Genomic DNA, 24,097 nt, shown 5'->3' on the forward strand with positions numbered 1-24,097 from the left:
TCCTCGTAAAGGCCACGTCTTCAATTGCTCGGTTCAGTAACGACACTGACAATTCCCTGTATTGATGCGCTACGGTAAGCAATAACAATATGATACATAGCAATACTGATCTTTTGTCCGACAGCTATAGTGTAAGTATAGATGGGGAAATAATGGTAATCATGCACTTGATAGAGAGAGTGAGAGAGAGAGAAAGAGAGAGAGAGAGAGAAGATATTGCCAAAAGTACAAAACTATAAAGATAACACTGCCATAAATATAACAAAAAGCATATACGCAAATACAAAGTGGTGTGCAAGACTGGGTAAGTGGAAAACCATATTGCTGAGAGTGTAAAATGCCATAGGTCAAATGTCAAAGTCCAGTCAGCAAGAGTCGATCCCACAAGAGACCTCACCTCTGCTCACACAGTGTCACTGCCGTGCTTGTGGAATGTGTGTGCATGTGTGCTTTTGTCGTTCCGTTTCAGGCTCTCCCCACACTGAGTGACGTTTCACTCTGTGCGGGATCCTGAGACTCATGCTCAAGTGTGGCAAACCGTCGGGCAGCGTTTTTTCTGCGATTCAAAATCGTAGGTAAACGCAAATTTAAGAGTCAATCCAAAATGCACGAGCTATCACAAAAAAAAAAAGAAAATGTCCTATACACAAGTAAGATCCAGCGAGCTATCATCTTTTCCTTGCCTTACAACTCTTGACATTCCACCTTTATAGAGAAGACGTATCTGGTCTGCCTGATCCAGATTAGAAAACAGCTTGGGTGAGATCCTGCTCGATTTAGTGTATGTGTGTGTATGAGTGACCCTGTGCCCTAAATCCTGACAGGAGGAGCCAGTGGGCCAAGTGAAGGCCAGAGGACCCCAAGGTGCCAATCACAGATGGCGAGTGACAGACAAGTTAGCCACCATGGCTCTCACATATACACACAGGAGCGCACTGTCATTCTCCCCCCTCCTGCTGTCAAGTCAGGTTGAAATTGCACAGTAGGAGAGCTGGTAGGTGCCAAGATTCATTTGTTAAACTTTTACAGCAGCCTTTCCAAAATGTACTGTAAGGTCAGAAATGATTTCATAGGTGGCCTCAGTGTCAGGCTGAAATGCTAGAAGCTATTTTAATGATTGAAAACAGGTACAAGAGCAAAGGGCTGTTTTCGTTGTGTTATGGGGCAGCTACTGAAATAATTCAGGATTGCACAAGTAAAACTGTGGCAGGATTTATATATAAAAAGATATTCTGTCATAACTCAAAAACTACTTCTATCAAACTCGGTGGAGGCCAAGGTAAAAATCATTGCCATTTGGTGGAGATCCATTTTTTTTCTCATCACTTTTAAATCTGAACATTTGTGCAATTAATATTGTTTTTACTTTTCCAATTAAAACCATCCAGGTTATAAGTATAAGTATTAGCATTGAATATTTTTCACCAATTTGGATGAAGGCTGACAGTCTTTGAGCCATGTCTTTCCTCCATTTTGCTTGACAGATGGGAGGATAAAGTCGTTATTTACGGCTGCCAAGTGGTAATGTCACCGTTGGTTTGTTTTCTCCTCAGTAGAAATGTTGTCATATTTTTCCATTCATGCACATTCACCCCACAAGCAATAATATTGAATTTGTCACTCAAACAGGAAAATAATCAATTATTCCAACTGTAACGTTTGTTACACCACACGGTATGTATGACACAAAATAAAAATCTTGTCCAACGAGCTGTACGGCTAAATAGGCTGTCTGTGAGTTTAAAATGCCACAGCGCTAAAAAACTACTACCAATATCAATTATGTACGACCTTTAAGAAGACAAAAATGCCAAAACACCATATTACTTGATAATGATCTTTAGGGAATTTATCATGAGTTCCATTTTTGTTGTTTGGATTAGTATTTGGTTTTGTCGCATGTTATGGTTCCTGTCTTATTTTGTTTGTATTGATGGGATGTATTGTGATGAAGCTTAAGGTTGTTCAGTGTCACAAATACTATGGTTTTGAAATGATTAATAATTATAGTTTTGAGGTAGAAATGTATGCTGACCAATTTTTGGGGTAGATTTAGGAAAAGAGATTGGAAAACTGGTAAGGTTTGATGTCAAACTCAAGGCCCGGGGGGCCAGATACACATTTTTATGTGGCCCGCAAAGACAAACTGTGCATCGACAGCATGTGTCAATACTAAAATTACAAATTGTTTATTCATCTGTTTTTTTGTGTAGCCTATACTGCATATAATATATGGTGGCGACAGTCATAATGGCCCTCCGAAAGAAACTATGACTACGATGCGGCCCGCAACAAAAATATGTTTGATGCCCCTGAGATTCTCGAGAGAGCATGAGCATTCTGCTAAGTAGTTTCAATTCTACTGTTAACCTCAGTGGCAAGACTCCTACATCTTAATGAGCAGGGCTTCTTTCAACATAGCTGTTAAAGATTTTTATATTTTAATCATTATGGAACTGGAGGCACAAGGGTTGTTTTATAGTGCACATTTTTCCCTATAATATTATTTAATATGAGGATAAACGTTCTCAAGTGCTGGGCAAGTAGAGTTTTAGAGGCATTCAAGAGGGGTCTTCCTGCTCTGCTAAAAATACACACCCAATTCTAATTTTGAATACAAGCAGAATCAATTTGGAAGGAGTGAAGCACGCAATCTGATGTCATGTTACACAACAAATGAAATATGCAATACAAGTATTGAAATAAGTCTCAGGGTTAGAAAAGTGGAATATTACTTAGTATGTGTATTTTCTACAGTATAGCAGTGCCTTTTGCCAAATGTCCTACTAAATTATTTTAAGAACTGTCTGAAAACCGCTTACGTATCAGTTTGCTACCTAATTGAAATATTTAAAAATTCTGAGCAGGCATATGCAGTTATATCCTGTTGACGTAAAGTGCTTATTTATAGACAGTCGCGACAGCGCCGCAAAGCAGCAGACGAATGATTTGTGCAAACTGTACTTAAGGCAGTCAGTCTTTAAAGACGGATGGTACCTCTTGAGGCTATAAAACTGTGTCAATAATCTATTAGAGGGTTAAACATATTCATTGCAACCCAACTTGGCTGCAAGTTGAAGTCGTAAAAAATGTCCGGTGCTTTACGGTTGAGAGCTTTAAACAAGAATGTGACATGGCTCCATTCTTGGTTTGTGCTTGTCTCAGTTTTCACCTGGAAACTGACAGCAAACTTGATGTTTTACTAATGTGTGAGCTCCCACTTAGTAGTAAGATTTTTTTTTTTTTGTATTGAGATTTCCATGGTAGATTAACAGTAAATGTATCCGATACCATTAAGGGAATTGATGGAAGCAACGCATTCAGAAGCTGATTGATTACGAGTGTCAAGGGAAAGATTTGATGATGATGTTGTTAATTAGGGTTGAATGATTGAGAAAAGTTATCTAATTGTGTTTTTTTCCACCGTAATTTATTATAAATTAATGTCATTACTTTTGTCAAGATATATTTCCTGATGTTTCAACAAACAAGCAATAATTGATTTGTATTACAATATATGATCAGATTCATGTCAAATGTGTTAATCTCACAGGAAGAAAAAAATCAAATAAAGCATGAATTCATACGAAAGACAGATTATTTATCCACCTCAATTAAAACTGTTAACTAACTAAACACTCGACTTGCAGCTAGCCGTTCAGTACAAAAACTCCGGAACACTCTGCCAAACAAGCGTAGGATAAAATCAGTCGGTCAATCCGATTAATAAATCAGATTAATAATACAAATCAAATCTGTGGCTCTATCTCTGCAAACATATAGACTGCACTTAAGCATTGAATTAAAAATAATAATATATAAATAAATAAATCCTGCTGAACAACTTAAACAAATTGCAGGTTGTTTCTGCTTCTCCGTTGCAGCCTGTATAACTTTGGAGGTAAAATCATTATAAGATTATATTCATGTGAGACGTGATTATAGTCTTAATTAAAGTCTTGTATGTGCTACTGACATACATTGAGCGGTGTTGTATTTCTGCCATTGTCCTTGTTATCTTTCCTAAATGTCCAAAGTGTCTTTTACTGTTTCTTCTCCCACATTCTCAGCTTCTCTTCCCCTCCCCTCTTCTTCATCTCTCTGCACCCTGTTCCATCTGTTTCCCGCTTTCATGGCTTTCCTTACGTCTCCACACCTGATGGAGATGGGACCCAGCCGTAAATCTCCTCAAGCACATCCACCGCTGTGCTCACCGCAAAGCGGAAAAGTACGAGGGAGCAAAGAGAGGGAGCGAGAAATTGAAGTAAGACAAGGGGGAGGGGGGCGACGGACGGTAGAAGGGAGACTCGGGTGTTGGGTGCGAGATTGAAAAGAACGACAGGATAGGGAGATAAAAAAAAATAATACAAACAGACATAAGTCCTGAGACCTGGGGACGAGCGGCTGAAGAGACAGACGGTGATGGAGGTGCTAAAAGAGCGATGGAGGCAAAGAGACAGAAGGGGAAGGGAGATAAAGACACAAGCTTCCACATAACTCACGCGCACGCTCTGTCAAAGCGCACGCAGCAAACCACGGCGAGATGAGCAACATGATTAAGAGTTCCCCAGAGGCCCCAACACATCCTTCCCGGCCCGTTACAGAGGGACAAGTTAGTGGATCGCCACTCAGGGATTAAGATGTGTGTGTGTGCGTGGTTGCAGTTACACTTGCACACAGTTGCACCCAAATTTTTGTTTGTTTGCAATTTGATTCATTTTTAGAGAGGATAAAGAATAAATGCCCGTGAGTCTTAGATTATCTTTTTGTCTGTCTCAATCTTTGTGTTGCATTAAAATATCAAGCTCAATCTGTACGCCATTTATTTATAAGGATAACGTTTCCTCGCCGCTTCCCAAAGAAAGATTTTGTAGCGAGAGAGATTGTTACCTGTGTTTGCAGCAATAACCCGAACCAAAACATTCCAATAGACTTTCTTTCACAAGCCCTCTGCATTCATCTCATTGCGTATTCTATCCCAATCTTCCTCATAAAACATTACGCGTCTTTAGCTTTAACCACCACACGACATTTTACGCCGGCTGCCTTTATGTTTAATCCACTCCATCATGTACAGCTTGATATTTTTGCCCCAGATTGGTGTGTTGGTCTCATCTGATAGGCCATCATCCTGAAGCAAAAGCAAAGCAAATAATGATGCTAGCCATTGTCATGCTTCCCAGCTGGGAAAAGATTATCTTGCAGAAAATGAATTGTTTGCTTGTCACCAATCAAAACACATCTAAGTTCTACTTTTGTCTCATCTGTCTTAAGAAACGGCTTCCCAAAGCTGATTCAAGGTGCGTGTAGGAAACAGGACGAGACGTTCCCTTGTGCAGATCTTCTCTCAAGACTACTGTCTAAGACTATTGCTTATATTCTGTGGGATTGCACCTGCCTGACTCCTGAACTAAATCCACCTGTAAGCACATTCTGCTCATGTTCTACGGGATCAGCAGTATAAATCAGGATTTATCACTTCTGACATTGCTGGCGGCGCGCTAACAGTAGGGTCGACGACTTTTCCCAGCCAGTGATTTACGTTATACTGTGATAACAACTGAAGGCCACGGAGGCTTGTGTGGCTCGCTGGGGAAAAGGAGAAGGTACAGGTGGGCTGGCTGCAATGTGGAAACTCTCCTCTAGGGGCGGCTAATTTGAACAGTCTAGCAACAAACAGTAAATGTTTTTTTTTTTCAAATGTTTGTCTTTGTTTTGATTGCATTTATGGCCATTTACTCAAGTATGAATAAAGTACATTTATTGTATTCTCTTCTGGATAAATTATTCACAAAATTAACTGGAAATCAAATCAAGTCTAAATAATTAATTCATTTTATTTTTAAACATTTCACAATTATTTTCCATTTCCAATTTTGCAGACCACTTACAATACCTCCACGGACCACGAGAGGCCTGCGGACCATAAGTTGACAATCCATGAACTTAACCAAACACAATCATGGCACATTCATTAAAATACTTTCTGGGAGTCTTATAATATACAACGGAAAGGACAAGGCAGCATGATTCATCTTGTGACATTAAGTATAAGGATAATTATACATAATTATATATAATTCAGAGGTTAGCTTGAGTAGGTAGAGTGTGTATGGTCTGGAATGACGGGGCTGAGATGTTATTGGACTTATTGAAAGTATATTTTTGCGCTCTGGGAAATTGAAAGAGTCAGGAGGGCGCAAGAGGTAGACAGGTAGATGCTCTGGGGAAAGGGCTTAGCGAGCAATGAGCAATGAGAAGCGAAAGAAAGACAATGAATTCACACGGGACTTGGATGGACTTAAAGGCTGGGTAGGAGGGGGGAAAAAAAAAAAAAAAAAAGCAGACAGTCCCAGGAAGACGCAGAGTCATGCAAAAGCGAGACTTGTGCAGTGACATCACACCATCTTACTCTCTTGTGTGCAATGTGAATAGAACAATGCGCCATCGACTCAATTGGTACTCTTGTCTTCTAACATATTGTTGTGGAACTGTACCTCTACCAAATGAGTTGATAGCGTCATGTGAGTTTGTGCCTCATCAAACGTGCATCTTGCGTGGATGTCCACATAACCAAGGCTCGGGTTCTTAATCACACCCATCTGAGTGCGGGGAGCTTTCATGTCGTTTCTCTCTCTCTCAAAGACATACATCTACACAAAGCATCCCCCTCATGCCTTCTGTTCTAAATTTACACCTAACATGAGAACAGGGGAATGGGGGAGGAGGTAAGGTAAGGAGGAGGTAGAAAGGCGAGGTAAGGAAGGACGGGTGAAGAGGGAAAAACCGGCAGCGTAGGCCAGAAGATGGTGGGTGGAGGCGTCAGGGGACGGGCGGGGGGAAAGTGCAGCAGGAAGAAGCACACCAGGAGTGCCAGTGGGGACGAGGAAGAGCCCAATTTATGAAGAGAGGAGCCAAATTTGATTTAAGCAGATCTATATGGGGGAGAGAAATGTGTGTTTGGAGGAGGTTGGGGGAGATTCAGATGGAGGAGGCGGAAGGACAGCGGTATATTAGTCAAGGTGTCCAGTCTACGTATTGCCTGCTGTGCAATACCTCCCCTCTGATTTACTCTGCCGAGTGACTGATGAGCGTGAGGACGAGAAGGAGGGATGCGGGGATGAGGAGAGGAGGGAGGTCTCGCAAGGAGCGTTTAGGCCAAATTAACGGCGCCTCATAAATTAGACTAACAGCCCGAGTGGAGGGGCTGTAAAATGTGCGCCGAGATGTGTTCACATGTGCATGTACGTATGCGAATGATGACATGTCAAGAGAGGAGCCATTCGGGCCGGGATCAACAGATTACTGTCTTGATAAAGTAGAAATATCGAATCTCTCGATGGCGCAAACACAATCTCGCTGTGATTGCTGCACGTAGTCGAGTGTGTTCGGCCGCGGTATAAACGAAAACAGCGGGGACGCCCAACACACCGGAGATGTGGAATGTCACTTGCCATGTATTTTAATTCAGCCATATGTTACCACAATATTTCTCCCAAAGCTCTTTTTAAATCCAGTGTTAATGTTGACCTTTATATATTCTTTACTTACATCTCTCAATTTTATGTATCATTTGTTTTAATTAGAGTTGTTGGATAATTTACTGAAACGTCCAAACTGTAAATAGCTACCGTAATTTCCGGACTACTATAAGGCGCGCCTGAATAAAATCCTAACCAGCTACAATTCATGGAAAATGTATTCATATATAAGCCGGACTGGAATCTAAACTGTAGGTGTTTTAAATGATCCTCGTTTCTATTACTTGTATTACCAAAACAAATCCTCTTACAAATATCATAAAAGTTACAAAAAAAAAATATATATATCAAGATAAACCGCAGGGTTTAGGGCACAGGTGTCAAACTCAACCCACCGCAAAGACAAATTGTGCATCAAATTTATGTCATTACAAAAATTGCAAATTGTCTTCACTTTTAGAAATCATCTTTTTTTAAATATTTGAAAAGTTTCCATTAGTCTGATATGAAAACAAATTATTTGTTTGTTTTGTAGCTTATAGGATATATAATATGAGGGGTTCATACATATATTTGGTCATAATGGCCCTCCGAAGGAAACTGTAACTACGATGCGGCCCACGACAAAAATTAGCTTGACAACCCTGATTTAGGGTTAAATAAAAAAGTAAAAGTGAGCCTCTTTGCCTTTAAACTTTGAATTAGATTATTAGGAAGAAAACACTTATGAAGAATAACATTCAGACCCACTATGGCACTTTTAAAGTTCTTTTAATCAGTCATCTGAACTTTAATGAGACACTTGAGCTCATACCGTGTTGATTAGGATTTTGGCACTGCTGTCTCGCCGGGGAAACGGAAGTTGGCGTGCACATGTACCATCTTTTTGACGGGTCTTGCGAAATCACTGAAAATATCGACTTCATAAAATAAATAATACAAACCCCTTGATGGATGGATTAATCGGCTATCGGGATTTTATACTGCCAAATATCGGAATCTGCAACTGCCTCATTAAAAAATCCATATAGGTCAGTCTCTAGTTAAAGTACGTCGGTCACATGTTCATACTTAACATACTGATTTCTTCTCACATCTGCCAGCGACCAGAAAGCAAAGCTAACATTTCAAAGGTCTCTTAAAAGCTGCCTTGAAGCTGACTTAAAGAAGGCACTCATGATTTGTTCACAACATTCCAGATGGTTAATTTCGCTAACAACTTTGTGGGTAAGCCAACTGATAGAAACAGTTTGGAAAAGGGCAGGTTCTTCTGAAAAAACAAACAAAAAAACAACAACACTCCAAGCGTTCTCCAAAGTAACATAACACTTGATGTGTAGCCAAAGAAAAGGATGATAACATGTTTTCCACGAGGAAACGCCTTCACTGCTGTTCTATTTTTTTTTTCTTTAATGAATTAACGTTCACCTATGATAAAACCTCTGCTATGGAAACTTCCAAATTAATCTCGAGGGTCTCTCACTTGCAGCGCTTCCAAACCACATCCAGCGCGGCTTTCAACACAAAGGGCTCAGATTGGTTCTGAATCACGTCAGCGTTTGTCAAAGTCACATAAGTACAGTTCAAGCACCTCACAAACCTTACGGCACAATTAGCTTCTCTTCTCATGAGGACTTCCACTTGCTTCACAGAAGGTCAGATCCAAGCACATTTCACCATCATATGCAGTCACTTTAATTACACAGAAGTTGAAAATTTGTGAACTGTGCGAGAGACTGGCTTGAAGGCTCAGGTATGTATTAAAGGTTAAAGGCAGAAATAATGACAAAATGTTAATATTATTTCTGATTCTATGTATATCTCTTCATTATGGAGTTCAAGTCCAAAAAACCTTGCAATAAACAAGACCAGCATTGAGGTAAATCTACAAACCGTGACCCCCAAGTCTTTGCCTTCACCAATCCAGAAAGGGTCCCTACTATACAAATCCAAAATCCTTCCTTCTACACAATATTTATGTTTTTATTTACGTGACAGAAAAGTGGACTCAGAAGTCGGAAGTGTGTGCTGGTCACTGACTGATTGCAGCTGACTGAGTGAGATACTACAAACACACATCCACACACACACACTAAAACAGCGCCTCCACACACACTGATGTCGACACTGTAGAGTTGATGCTTGGAGTGATTAAAGTGGGCTCGCTTGAGAGTGTGTCACCTGGGTGCTGCTGTATCTTAAATCAGGACAGTGGGGCTCAGATTGGGTATTGACTGGCCGGCAGAAGTCTCCATCCATCACTCTGAGAAATGACGGTAGGGCTGCCGTCCTGAGGTAGCCGCCATATATATTTATATATCTACACGCGCTGCCATATATATTCTCCGCGGCTGTCTGAGGTGACTGGAGGTTAGATTATGACATGAGGCGCTATGTAAATTGCAAGATAAGCAGGTGTGGGGGGGGGGGGGGTGTGGGGGGTTCGCTTTGTCACGACAAGTTGCTCATCTTGCCATGGAACTAAAGATAAACACACGCTGGAGAAGACAACACGGAGATGATAAACACGAGCTGACAGCTACATATGCTCGAGTGTGCAACGCTTACGGTATTAGAAAAGACTTCCGTTTGTGTTTGCGTTCTGTTTTCTCTCACTTTTAGCGACACGTACACACATGCGCTTTGTCTTGAGGGCCTGAGCAGCATCTTTTGACTGTGTGCCTAATGATAATAAATGAGCCATCATGGATGGGAAGGGAGGCACTAAGTCATCCCCTTCATCGACAGGAGGAAGACAGGGAGCCCCAAGGTCACCCCGGCGTCAGCATCGCTCCCCCTAACGACCCCTCTCGCTCCCCCACATGCAGATACATGCACACACAAAGAACACAGGCGGCGACCACCCTGGGGAGAAACGCCGAAGCGCACCACGCCGCATGTGCCTTTAACTGTGAAAATCTGACACCTCTTGTCTCTTGACATCGAAGTGAAGCCTTCACTTCATTGCATTTTGGCATTGGAAGCGTCTCCATAAAACTAAACGCCGTCTAGTTGTTTCCCCTTGCCGGGGGCTGCGTGGTTCTGTGAGTTTTGAGCACTTCCCTTGCTCAAGACTTTTGAGTTTTTAGAGGTCTGAACGTGTTGCAACTACCCACCGTTTCACAGGCGGAAATAAAGAAATAACTTTTTTTTTAAATGAGGGAAAAGATGAGACAAGAGTCAACAAGCTGAATGTGTGCTGCGCAAGAGCCCAAAGGGTCTCTCCATGCACGGATTTAGAAACCAAGTTGTACTTTTGCTGTCATTTTTAACTTTCATTAAGAGGGCATAAATCACTTTGAACAATCAAGTGGCAATGACGTGCTTCTCTTACCACCAATGTGATGTAAATCAGACTGTCAGTCGTTGGAAAAGCTCATGTCAAATGCGTTTTTCAGCAATTTCCTCACATGAAATGACATCACACACTTCAACCTCATCCTAAACAGTACGGGAGCTGACTTAATCATTTTGGGAATGATTTGAATTAATCGAGTAAAATACATAACATGGGTTGGGTGGATGGATGGATGGATGGATGGATGGATGGATGGATGGATGGATGGATGGATGATGAATGGATGACGAATGGATGATGAATGGATGATGAATGGATGATGAATGGAAGGATGGATGAATGGAAGGATGGATGAATGGAAAGATGGATGGATGGATGGATGGATGGATGGATGGATGGATGGATGGATGGATGGATGGATGGATGGATGGATGGATGGATGGATGAATGGAAGGATGGAAGGATGGAAGGATGGATGGATGGATGGATGGACTTTTTGACCCTAAAACAAACATTGTATTTCCAAAGAAGTCCCACAAAAAATCATATTTAATGTTAGCTTTGCCACAATAGGCTATATAATGTGTTTTTAATGAGCTGCTACACACTCACGAGGAAGAAGGAAAACCACAACTAAATTCTTCCCGCCACTCAGTGCCATCCAACCGAGCAAATGTTGCTAATGCCGCACTAAAAATAAACTTTTGTGGGACAGAAGTCATGTTGGAGGTGCAAACAAGGAAAGCAGCGCCTTCACTTCCAACTGTGGGAATTCTTTTCACCCTCACAACGCACACGCACGCGTGTACGAAACGCACACACAGGTTGAGACTGGAGCTGTAGAAAGCTCATTTGCACCACATTGAAATGCATCTCAATTAAAAGGGAAACACATCGAGGTGCCAGGGGAGGTGAGAAGAGAGAGATGTGAGAGAACGGGCGGGTGGAAAAGGGTGTGAAACAGATAGTGTGCTTGCGTCTGAGAGCAGTACGAGAAGGGGGTTAGAGCTTAACTGTACTTGCCAGGAAGATGGAGAGAGGAGTGAGAAATGAAGGTGTGTGTGGCTGGTATTTGTGTATTTTTAGCCCCGCCCCCCCATCTCTTTTTGGGATCAATCTAATTGGAAAAAGGAGTTCGAAGGTTGACTACTAGTGAATCCTCACAAATATCAACCACATTAATGGAGTTGGTTAAAATGGCCATCATGATTCTCATTTCAAGTCTAACCATAAGTGCGGATGAAAGTCACAGAGTTGGAAAAAAGAACATTTCGTTTCCCCTAATTTATTTGTCTTACTGACAAGTATACGTCTTTGCTTGCAACTTGGTACAAACAGTTTTGAGAAGGCGCTTTCCTGTTGCCAATGCACAAATCAAGGCCGGTAAAGGCACGCCTGGATGAATTTACTATGGTGGAGTGAGGGAGTCTTGACCTTTATCCAATCAAACATTGTTGGGATGAAGTCTCCAAATGTCTTTTGTCCATAACAGAAGTACGGATGGTGTGATGTCATAAGTATGCATCTCAAGAACAAACAACAACTGCAAGAAAGAGGGAACACACATGCGCACACACAATCTGTCACACGGAGGGGGGGGGGAAAGAAAACTGATTTAGCTTTGTATGCCAAGCATTCTGCATGGACTGTCATGTTCTTCAGGCTGTGATGATTCTGCCAGCCTGCCATCTTCCCAGCAACACCAAACACAAGCGGCCCATTCTTTCTTTCTTTCTTTCTTTCATGCTGTCAGTATCACAATTTGGCACTTTGCGCTTTAACCCCGTGTTTGCCTCCGCCGCGTTTAAGTAACGTCACTTGGATCTTATTTATCAGCAGTTTTCGCCGTGATGTAATCAACATGCCAATCACATTAACACCATATCGGTGACATGACGTCAACGCGTCTCCGTGAAATACATCATCTCATTTTCACCCGACAGTCCAAAAAAAGGGATGGCGAAGGCCGACGGCTTTGACGTAAAATCATCAGCACAAATTTGAGCCATGAAAGTGAACTAAACAAAGAGTGATTGTTCTGTTAGCTTTACCCCACATGGATGGAAATCGAGTGGTGGGCACAGCGCTGGAGGCCTCCGTCATTATTGAACAAGGTCACCGTGACCACTGAGCTGCACAAAGAAACACCTGATCGCTAAATCAACAGATGAAAATTGAATAAATACAATCCTTTTTGGGATGCTGAGTGACCTAATTTTTTTTTTATATATTAGAACATTTTTCCCCATTGGAAATACCCAAAATAAAAATGGCGGTCCCTATTACAAAACCTTTACCTGTATATAAAATGTTTTAAGTAACACTTTAACATTCATAGATTCATAAGAGCCATAAAAGTGCATTTGTCTGGAAATGTTGGTCCACATTTGTGGTTTTTGGGGAGCCTGTCTGTGAAATGTGCCGCTTTCGAAAACATCTTGATACAATGGACAATTTAGAGCGAAAGAAGCCAATGGAACTGTGATGGATTCATGAAATGATTGATCAATGTGTCCCCATACAAATAGCGTATCCCCGCCTATGCCCGATTAAAACAAGCCATCCGCATAAACCTCAAGCTGGAGACAAGCGTGTCACAGCCCAAGGAGCCCGTCAAGTGAACACCCTGACAGTTAAATAATAATACAAAAGAAAAACCGCTTACATGGCTTTTCCCACTTTCTGCCATACTTTTAAGTTTGCATAATCTCTCTCCTCTTTCCACTCACTTTTTCTTGCATTGCATATGTGACCAAGCAAGAGCACACACTCGTGCCCGTGCACACATGCATCATAAAACACATCAACGGACTACCCTGACCATCTCTGTGTGTCTTTATGACCTCTCCATCTCTGCTTGATGACTTCTACTCATGAGTCTTTAACAAGCCCCCCATGGCCTGACAAGAACCATGAGTCGCCATTAAAGTTGAGGAAGGCCCCTCTTATTAGTGCAAACGGTGGCACATCACCAGCTAATCGGCTGTGGACAGCAAGTGTGGTTATGTGGGAGGTGCGAGGCCGGCGGATGGTGTGTGGGAGAGGAATGTTTTAGCTTGGAGGAAGTGTGAGATCGCCATAAAAGACAAGCTTAATTGATGAACAGAAGACAAGAGCCTCTCAAAATCCGACGGTGTTACACTATGCATGAAAACATGGAGTGAACAGCTGAGGTTGAAGAACAGGGGTGTCCAAACTTTTCCCAACAAGGGTCTGCCTACAGGACAATCCAAGAACTTTGACACTACTTTGATATATTTGAACACGAACATAATGCTCCAATCTCACTGAATTGATGAAATATACTATGTTATGCTTCAATCCATATGACTTGAGTGTAAGATTTAATTTAGGACACTTTTTTCTGTCCAATTTGCCTCACAAAATTACATGCGTGGTAATTTTCACAATATGGGATTAAAAAAAAGATCGCAAACGGCCCACAGGCTGGACTTTGTACAACCATGCAGTAAAAAACAAGACAACGTCATAATTTTAAAGCCAATTAACAACGGACCGTAAGAAAAACGGAACTTCCCTGAGGCACCCCAAAAATATTTCTTTCATCTCAAACACCCTCCTAATATGGAACGCTAACCAGACAACACTTGACGCGCATTTGTTTGTTCATTGACAACATCAAATTGAGTCGAAGAGTTGACGGATGCATTTTATACACGTCTAACAAGCACAAACAGGATTTGTCAACTACTTTTGCATAGAATACAAGCGGTCCCAAAAATAACAAGAATAAAAAATTCAAGTGCGCTCACCGGAGAGTGCCAATGCGTGCACGGTGCGCGGAGAATTCCGAGGAGTTTTCAATCGTCTTTCTTCGCCCTCAAGTTGAAGACAAGCAGCGCTCCCACAGTCCCGAAGCAACTGCAAAAAGAAATGAGGAAAATAAGGGGGAAAGGTGAGCGGAAGACATAGCGCATCCTCGCTGGTAAATTACACACAAGTACATAAAATAGGGGAGGGGGGGGGGTGCATCCATAATTACGCACGTTTAGCGTGCTAATTGACATCCGTGTGGTGAGATGGAGCAGAGAAGCTGCAAATGGACCGGGCCAGGCGGCAGCTGTCAGACTTCACTTCACACTGGAGCTGACGATGTGTACAGAGATAAGCGCACAGGAAAGGGAGGGCGAGCGAGCTCGGGAGAGAGCGAGAGAGAGAGCGAGAGAGAAAGAGAGGGGGGGGGGGGTGCTGAAAACATAAATCACGTAAAAGTTGCTCAGGCTGATAAAGTAAGTGGGCTGAAAATGTAAAGTAAACTATGCAGGAAAGTGATTTGGTTGTGTATTTGATGTGCACCTTATAATAAAAGTTTGACTTGAATTTTTTCGTGGGGAACTATTATTGAGTATGATAAATATAGGTTGACTCTGTAACTTGTGGGAACTGGTGAATTGAACCATTGAGGTGAAAAATAACATAAGCCTCAACAAGGGGTGTTAAAAAAAAGAAGAATGTGAGAAGACAAAAACAAGAGTAAACAAAGTAAACTGGAGCCCTATGGTGTATTTTACTGTTTTTATTTCTTGGGCTTGGTGCAAACATAAAGACAATTGGGCTGTTTTTCTCGGATTTGCTCCTGCCCAAACAAGGACTAAAAAGGAAGACGTTCTTACAGCTGATGTGAATAAGAATATCAAAGATGATTAATATTTACAACCAAATTCTTCACGACCTTGTGAACTGTAGCAAAATGTAGCCAATCTGGCGTTGGTGTGGGTTTTCTCAGGTTACTCAGTTTTCTTCCGATATTCCGAACACATAAAGAATAGGTTCATTCAAGACTCTAAATTGTAAAGGTATTTTTAAATTTTTAAGAATGTTACCCTAACCAACAAAGTCATGCCTCATATCTCCATATTTTATTAAAAATATGTTTGGTGCTAGTTTAACTCTCGAACAGATGATTTCAATTTGAATTGTTTACTACTGGGAAACATGTTTGGAAATATAAATAAATCAGAAACAGATTGTGTTTAATTTTAGAGGCATTCCCACTTGGCATGAGAAACAGCAAGCTGTTGAATGCCTAATATTTTGTTGGGTTTTTCTACCATTCCGAATTAATGTTTATTGTTTCGAAATACATTAGCAATCTGTTATCACAAAACGCATGTCCTTCATCTCTCACATCACAAGTAGTAAAAATAGTTTAGACAGGAGACATCGGTTGGAAGATAGATAGGGCATCTGAAAAAAGGTCCAGGTTCAGGGTGAGATCAGATGTAGCTTCTTGTGGCCATAGATAGAAGGAGAACATCAGCAGGAGAAAGATGAGGAGAAATCCAAGCACTGAATCTTTTCATATCTCATTCCTGATTCACTTTATGTTCCACTTCGCCTCTTTATGCCTTGCTCTCACTTTGTGTCCTTCTATCTTCACTAGCCGTGACGTTTTATCTGATAGGTGTCGTGTGTTTTTTATACTTTACTATCGTATCAGTTTGCTCCCATTCTAGAAATGTCTCGTTTGTTCGTGTGCACCAACGTCCACAACATCCCGCTCTCTATTTACAGACCATGTGGGATGGATTGTGTGTGTGTGTGTGTGCGTGTTTGTTTTGGCATGCGTGCAGTCCCTTTGTGTTCGTCCTTTACAACAAGCACAACTTCATTTATTTTTCTCCAACTTCCAAATTTCATGGCTATCTTTGCTTGCTTTGTTGTCATTTTTTGTAAGGCCACACTGATACGCAGAGCTGTTTCTGTCATGTCTGTTTTTGTGTTTATGTTCACCTACAAGCATTAGCAGAGAAGAACGCCCGATCTGTTCATCTGACATAAGATACTTTCATCTCTGTCTTTTGTCTTTGGAGGTGTGACCATGAAATCTAGATTTATGTCCCACCTGAGAATTAACTGTAATCTTGATGGAATCAGTATGTCCACAAATGAAAGACACAACAAGGGAAGGCAATGTGAGAAACATGTCCCTGCTGTGCATGAATCAATGAGTCAACTTGATCATTTTCAGAAGCGATTAATCAATCAGCTCATTCTTACTTCTCCTTGCGAGCACTAAGGGCAGGCAGAGAAGGTCATTACTTGTCTTTTTTTTTTTTTCATTATTATTTTGATACACTTGATGCTCGGTCTGCATCAACCAATCAGATCCTGCCAAATAGTGAGCCATTAGAGAATTGGTGTTAAACAAGGCTCAGGGGCCAGATACAGCCCACCACATCAATTGATGTGGCCCGGGAGGACACATTTTGATAGATTTTGTGCATTACTAAAATTACAAATTGTCTTCACTTTTGAAAAAATAGCAAGTAATTTTTACTACCAACCGTTTGAACAATTTTTACTAGTCTCTGATTTCAAAACTAGTAGCCTACTAGTGTATGTATATAGAAGACATTATCATAATGGCCTTCAGAGAGAATCTATGACTACAAAACGGCCCACACCAAAAATGAGTTTGACACTCCTGCATTAGAGCTTGCTTTTGTTTTCAGGGCTACTGTACAACGTCCTAGCTGATTGGCTACTGAGCTCAGCAATGCATCTTTGAACATTGGAAAACAATTAGTGTTGTAGTTAGGCCGATTCTTCTTCTCTCTGTCTTAATTATCCATCCCTTGGGCTGTCATCATTAAGGCTCGCCAGTGGAACTTGTTTGGTGCTATATTTTTAATGCCACGACAAACCAGCTCAGCAGAAAAGCACAGCATATTATTCACAGCGTGTGTCTTGGCTGTGCACCGTACAGTGTGGCATAGTATTATCATTTGGGCGGCCATTTTTTTTTGTGGTCCCCCCCCCTGCACGCTCCTCATCATTCCGCATTTCCTTTCTGTCATCCTTACTCTAAATTCTCGTCCTCAATAAGATATGAAGGCAAAAGTGCTTTCGTTCACATTGTGTTGATATGCTTACAAGGTCTTTATTGCGTGTGTTTGTAAATTGGGCTGACTGTGCATTGTGCGCGTTTAAGTTGTTTGTGTGCGGCAGGAAATTCATAAAGTAGGCCATACCGACCACCCAGGGGTTTCAAGGCTCAGGGGGTACAGCGGCAACATGGCTTAAATAAGGGGGGGGGGGGTGCTTGAAACACATAAAGAGTGGAAAAAAAACAACACACACATGCGCAAAGACATCGCTCTCTTCACATCGTGCATATTTTTCCAGAAGCACTTCATCACACGCACGAGATAATAATAAATTATTTTTCCGGCTTGATAAACATCAACATTTCATGTACACCAAGTTTGCCCAGCTTCTGCTGGTGCCCGCTCATTTTCTTCTAGCTCACGACTCGCCTCGCTGACAGGCGCAGAGCGATGAGGCCCGCACCTTCTCGCCATTGATCCATTTCAAAGTATAATGGAAACGAATGGGATCGGCTCGGGTTGCCTTTAATTTGATCACAGAGGCGACAGTTACACTCGCACGGTTGAACACGTCAAAGGTTGTAAGTTATTTAATCCCTTTCGAGTGCTGGCTTGCAAATCATAAAGCGACGTCTGCCTTTAAATTGCAAACAATAACAAGATATTTGTCTCTTCTTCAGAAAATAAATAAATGTCAACTTCTAACATTACATATGATATTATATTATGATTAAAAATGTTGATATTCATCTATGAAAAGACAAATATTGTTTTAGATAGAACAGATATTTATCAACAGGCAGCGCTATCCTTATAAATCTCTGCCGGCGTTCTCATTTTCCAAATTGTTCATTTCTACAACATTCCTAAAAGATCACAATGTCCCCTCACTGGCAAGCTATTTATAGAACAGTCCAAGCTAAAACATCTGTTATGAAACAGTCATTTTCTTATTCTATTGTCTTTTCATTTGAAATGTAGTCTTTTGTCTGAATTGTTGTTTTGATTGGCTTGTGCTTTCTTACTTTGTGTTCTGACTTTCACAGATAAGACAAATCGTTTTCTTTTTCCTTCTACACCGTGAGAAAACAAATTGCTTTGGGCACAGTTTCTGAAACGATCATTTCATTCAAATTAACAAAATCAACACAGGATATTGTACGTTATTTACTGGCTTTTTTTGTCCTCTGAACATACGTTAGTAGTTAACTTTTATTCATTCGGCAACTGCATATAACAGCAAAATTCAGAGACATTTATCATACTTTACGTTTTATTAAATTGTCCCGGAAGAGTGCTTATTTAGGGAACCCAATTAAATGTTGTCCGTGAACATTTTTATAAATATATCTTGCGTGAACTTTAATGATCTGACAGGTATATTCATTTATTAAATATAAATTAGATTATCAATTTGAATTTATACCAATTGAAGTATTTGTGGTCAAAAGGTTATTTCATCTCTATATTCTTGTAAATCCATCCTGCCAGTAGTCTCGCTTTTCTTCACAACTCTTCAATAAACAGCATTTATTTTCTGTTTTTATGTTGTTTTTTTTGTTTAGATTATTTGCTTTTCATCGAGTGATGCCTTGCACAAATCTCTGGGTCATTACCGCAGGCAAATCTCAGAGGTAGCCATGCTGTCAGGAGACAACATAGTGCAATATGTGTATAGTTGCTCTCCAAACCCTGCCAAGTTATTAAAAAAAAAAACACTCTCTGCTTGTGCATAAATAGCAAGTGGCCAAGCACGAGTGGAGACTTCAGAGACAATGACTCATCCCACTACGCCATCTAAGAAACGAGAAGAGGAGGAGGACTGGGAGCGGATGTTCACGTGAGGCCCTTCCATGTAGTTTTGAACATTATGTACGAAAATCTGTCAGTTCTCAACAGGCCTTATAATTCTACTTCACCCTGTTTATTGATATCCCAATTAAATAAGATAAGTAGGTTCCGGGGAAGGGATGAATTGCTGAGAACTTGCCGCGGGTTGTACCAGTTGGAATAAATAAATAAATAAAAACGGGAGGATAAAATGTGATACAAACACTTTCAAACAGCAGTGAATTGAAAAATAGTTCACTGGGTGACCACCGGGAGCTCACCTCTTGTTTTAGCATTAACTCAGAGCGTGGCTGCAGTTAAAGAGTGAGCTAAAAGCTGACTGTGCGACACACAAGGTATCATACAGAGGGAAGAACGAGCACGGCCATTGGCCCACTGAGATGTTCTCGCCTAGTTGGAGATGAGTCACAGTTTGCAGGCGTTAATTAAGCCAATGGCTGCATAAAAAACTCAGAGAATGAGAGCAGCTGTCTGCACATTTACATTTCACACGCTACATGTGTGTGTGTATGGAGGGGGGGGGGGAGATAGGGAAAGACAGGAAAGTTGACATGGTGGGAAGGAGATAAAGGGGGAATTTCCACAAGAAAGGAAGTAAAAGTGGAGATGGACTTGAAGGTTTCAAAGAGTCGAAAGAGAGGAAATGAAGAGAGAGAAATCAGGGCAGGTGGCGGGGGGGGTAGCTGAAGATGGTGGGAGGTGGTGGAGTGATCCATCGCTTCATCTGCAGAGCTCCAGTTGTGAAGATGAGGTTCCCCGGGGATTTAAATACCGCAGACTCTTTCAACTAAAACAGCTAAACACACAATTGCCTACTAAATGGTCAGTCACACTGCTGAGAATGAATTATAATTGATTTCCAAAGTATTTATTTCCTAGATAAATACTGGAGTAGTGTAATCAGTGTAGTCGGAGAAGCAGAAGTGTCGACTGTCTCATTTTGGTGACCCTTCCCCTACCTGTTCAAGAAGAAACTTGCTGAAACAATGTAATACTGAATTGTTGAGAATCTTTCAGTGCTTACTTTAAGGTCAATAACTTCTACCTTTGGCTTGTCATGTGTATCAGGGTCAAATTCCATCAAGGGGATTTGTAACTTGTACTCGATCTTAAAACGTAGTTTCCAGAAGCACTTTAAAAATTAACCTTATGATGTGTTCTCCATCAAACCGATCGGGTCATTGCTTTTTTTGGGCCACGGTGTTAGCTGATCGTGAGGGGAAGGTCAATGAGGTCGTTGTGTCAATCACAAAGACGCCGTTCATGGCAGGCAGGTGGCTGCGGCGGGTGGCGCGTTTGGTGTATGCGTGGCTTGCAATGAAAAGTCTCCTTTAGTGCTCATCACAGAACTGGCTCTCAGATGAGGGAGAGGGACAAAAGTCGGGACATGACGATGTTGGGGTTTACATGCTTTTTGCTAAGTGTCTGCCAAGACCGTGGGTACTATACGCCCCCCCCCCCCCCCCAGTCCAAACCAGAAAAACTTTCATGATAAGGTAAATGAAGCTTCGGATTTGCTTCATGAACCAGTTGTAGTATTTCTTGGCTCCTCTAGATGGCACTCTCTATTCAACGTTAGGTTGAAAGTAGACTGATTTGCCATTTCTTAAAACACTCTATTCAAAGCAACAGTGCCATCTAGAGGAGTCAAAATAACTAGAACTGGGACATGAAGCAAATTGGAAGCTTCATTTTCCCATCAGTACAAAACCTATCGAAAAAAAAGTAAAGAATTAAATAAAACTACTAGAAATACAAAGGATCAGTGGAGTACAGTTATACACAAGTCGGTTAAGGAAAATGTTTTTATTTTCTTTTGCGTTGGATAATCATGTCTTCCGTTTGTATTTTATCTCATGTTAGTCAAATCTGGCAATTTTTTGTAAAAAAAAAAATCAGTATGCCATAGTTTTATTCATTTTCTTGAATATACCGTTTTCAGCATAGCTTTTAAATGTGCGCTGTAATATTTGCATATTCAAATGTTCACTTGCGAGTTCAAACAAGCTCAGATTGAGTGTGCATAACATCAAGAAATATAATTCCGCTGAACTTGTCCTTGTGTAGGATAAGGTTGTACAAAATACATTTGTAAGACATAGAAAACTTGGAGTTGGCTTACGTCGACTCAATTCTGTAAGTTATCAAAACGTTTCTCAATCAGTCACAGCAATATCAAATGTTTTTATGAAAAGAAATAAATTACCGAAAATACGGTAAGCCAGGTAACATGATTCCCAGTTTCTCAACGACAAACTTGCATATAATGACGTGTGCAAGATCTTTATATAAATAATTTTCTGTGCAGATGAACCAGGCTAACAATAACAACATCAAACCATAGCAATCAAATCAGACAATGAATGAAAATGCATTTCAACATGTGGCAATGTTATTAACAAGCATTTACTGTTGTTTTTACCGTACACAATAATAGCACGGGATTCAGTCTGATATTTCGCCTCTCTCAGGTAGCAAGTTATGGTAGTGAAATATCTGAAAACCAGTAGTCATTATATTTCTGGAAGGGAATAAGTCAGCTGTGTTCACGCCCACAACGGCGCAAATGTCCATTTCTACCTGTGTGTCTTGTTAATGTCCATGATGAACACTTTCGGGTTTTAATCGTGCATCAAGGCTGTACCAATATTGTGCTTAGAACATGGTCGGATTGGTACTGGAAACCCCGCCAACAAGGCAGTGTGTTATATCCATTGCATGAAATTAGTCATTTGAAAACTAATTCCAATGAGGTAGGGGTGGGAGGACAGCATGTTGCGAACCTGATAACATTTTATACGCAGTCTACGTCTCCAGAATCTATTTACGTCTACATTCACTTCATTTACAAGCAACATGTCGTTCAAACTTGATTGCGATTCGAGCAACATGCTGTACTGTTGTTTGAATAGAAAAGCTTACAATGGTGGAAAAGGGAAAATAAAATAATGAAAAAAAAACCCTAAATGTGTGCATTTTTGTGTAAAACTTTTAAAGACACTAGACATTCTTCTAGCTTGAAATCATGTTATTTAGATATGATCGTGAACAACAATACATGACTAGCAAACATTTTAAATGGATGACCATAACCTTTGAGGACTTTGACGAATGTTCTTTTTTCAACTCTGTTCATCATAATGATAAAAGCCCGCAAACATTCGAGGAAGATGTCTCATGGGAAGATGAATCATCTCTTGAAATTCATGCCCCCGTTGTGTGAGACTGAGTGGCCACATTTAAAGTTGTGTATCCCTCTACAAGAATGAAAAAATAAGGACATTATTAATTGCTATATAATTATATAATTTGTCATAAAATAAAGATTGAATTGTGGTGCATAAATGTTATACTCTCAGGCAATTAATTTGATTAATCCCATTTAAAAACGAATGATGAATCAATAATTGATACTAAATCTTTCAGATCAGCAATCTAGCAAAGTTATTCTAATACGTTGAGAACAATCTGCCATATTTTATTTACCTTAAACAAATCCGCAAGTTTTATGAGGGGGTGAAACTTGTGCATGCGTACATCTGTCTCACAGCACAGCATTGGCCCAGAACTGTCTCATCATCTGTGCACACAAACATCGACTCCTACAGTTAATGCGGTTTTCCTACATCTTAGGCTTCTCTTGCCTTTACAAAGAGGCTTTCATTTATTTATTGATGACAGCCGATACTGAGCTACTCTTCTTATTCAACACTTTTGTAATAGTTTGTTAGAAACACATTTGGTTTGCTTGGTAAAAACTTTTTCACCTTTTCTGGACAATCCTACTAGTAGGATTCCTTCTTTGTATTAAAATGGATGAGGTCGTGGAGCCCACTGCAAGATCTCCCCTTGCGGATGATGAAGACCGCCTCAACCCTCCCCATCCCAGCTCACCCGTGATAATTAGAATAAAAAGTACAGAAAATGGATAGATATTTTTGGTGTGAAATATTTCCACTTGAGGGTTCAAATTGAACATCTACAGGTGAAAAAATAGGAGATAGCTCCACGCCCGAACAAAAATAGCGATTACTTGCTGCGTAGCATTTAAAGCTCCAGGACAGTTTAAAAAAAAATTGGAGCTTTCGCCTGAAGAAACACTCGTTTGGGCATCCATTAAAATGTTCCTCAGGTTCTCTAATCGTTACATCCACAGGGCATCTGGAGGCAAGAAAGCAGGCGAAGACGCAACACTGGAGGCCAGACAAGCAGAAAGTGGTGCAATTAAGATGAATCTCATTAGATTAAGGATGTGTTACATTTATTGGACAGGAATCAGGATAATTGGCATGAACAGATAATATTACTGTGTATGCGGAAACACTTTGGGCATTCTTTTACTTGGTTTTGACAGATGTTTGTGGAAATTTGATCGAAAGGCCTCATTTAGTGTTGTTTTGCACAAGTAGCCTGATTCCTGGACTTGGCTATACACCGACACACAAACAAAGCATTTTTATTTTCCAAACACTCATTGATTAAAATAAAAAAGATCTCATCTGGCCTCAAAATATCTTTGGAGTAATTATAGTGGTTTTTGCACAAACATTCTTCAGAGAACGAGCTCCTCAACGTTAAAATGTTTTCTTCTATCTCAAATGAATATGATTCTTCAT

At 40.7% G+C, this 24,097-nt stretch overlaps 1 protein-coding gene across 6 annotated transcripts in view; it reads right to left on the reverse strand.

The window, feature by feature from the left end:
* Positions 1–14,909, reverse strand: part of ptprdb (protein tyrosine phosphatase receptor type Db) — a 117,617-nt gene extending 102,708 nt beyond the window's left edge. For all 6 annotated transcript variants that reach the window (XM_061274700.1, XM_061274696.1, XM_061274699.1 and 3 more), the window contains exons 1-2: positions 14,787–14,909; positions 14,553–14,661 (exon numbers count right to left, since the gene is read on the reverse strand). The gene's annotated coding sequence lies outside the window, so the exon portion shown is untranslated. The remainder of the gene's footprint in view (positions 1–14,552; positions 14,662–14,786) is intronic.
* Positions 14,910–24,097: the final 9,188 nt, after the last annotated feature.

The sequence above is a fragment of the Syngnathus typhle genome, linkage group LG3, assembly GCF_033458585.1.
Source record: "Syngnathus typhle isolate RoL2023-S1 ecotype Sweden linkage group LG3, RoL_Styp_1.0, whole genome shotgun sequence".
Lineage (NCBI taxonomy): Eukaryota > Metazoa > Chordata > Actinopteri > Syngnathiformes > Syngnathidae > Syngnathus > Syngnathus typhle.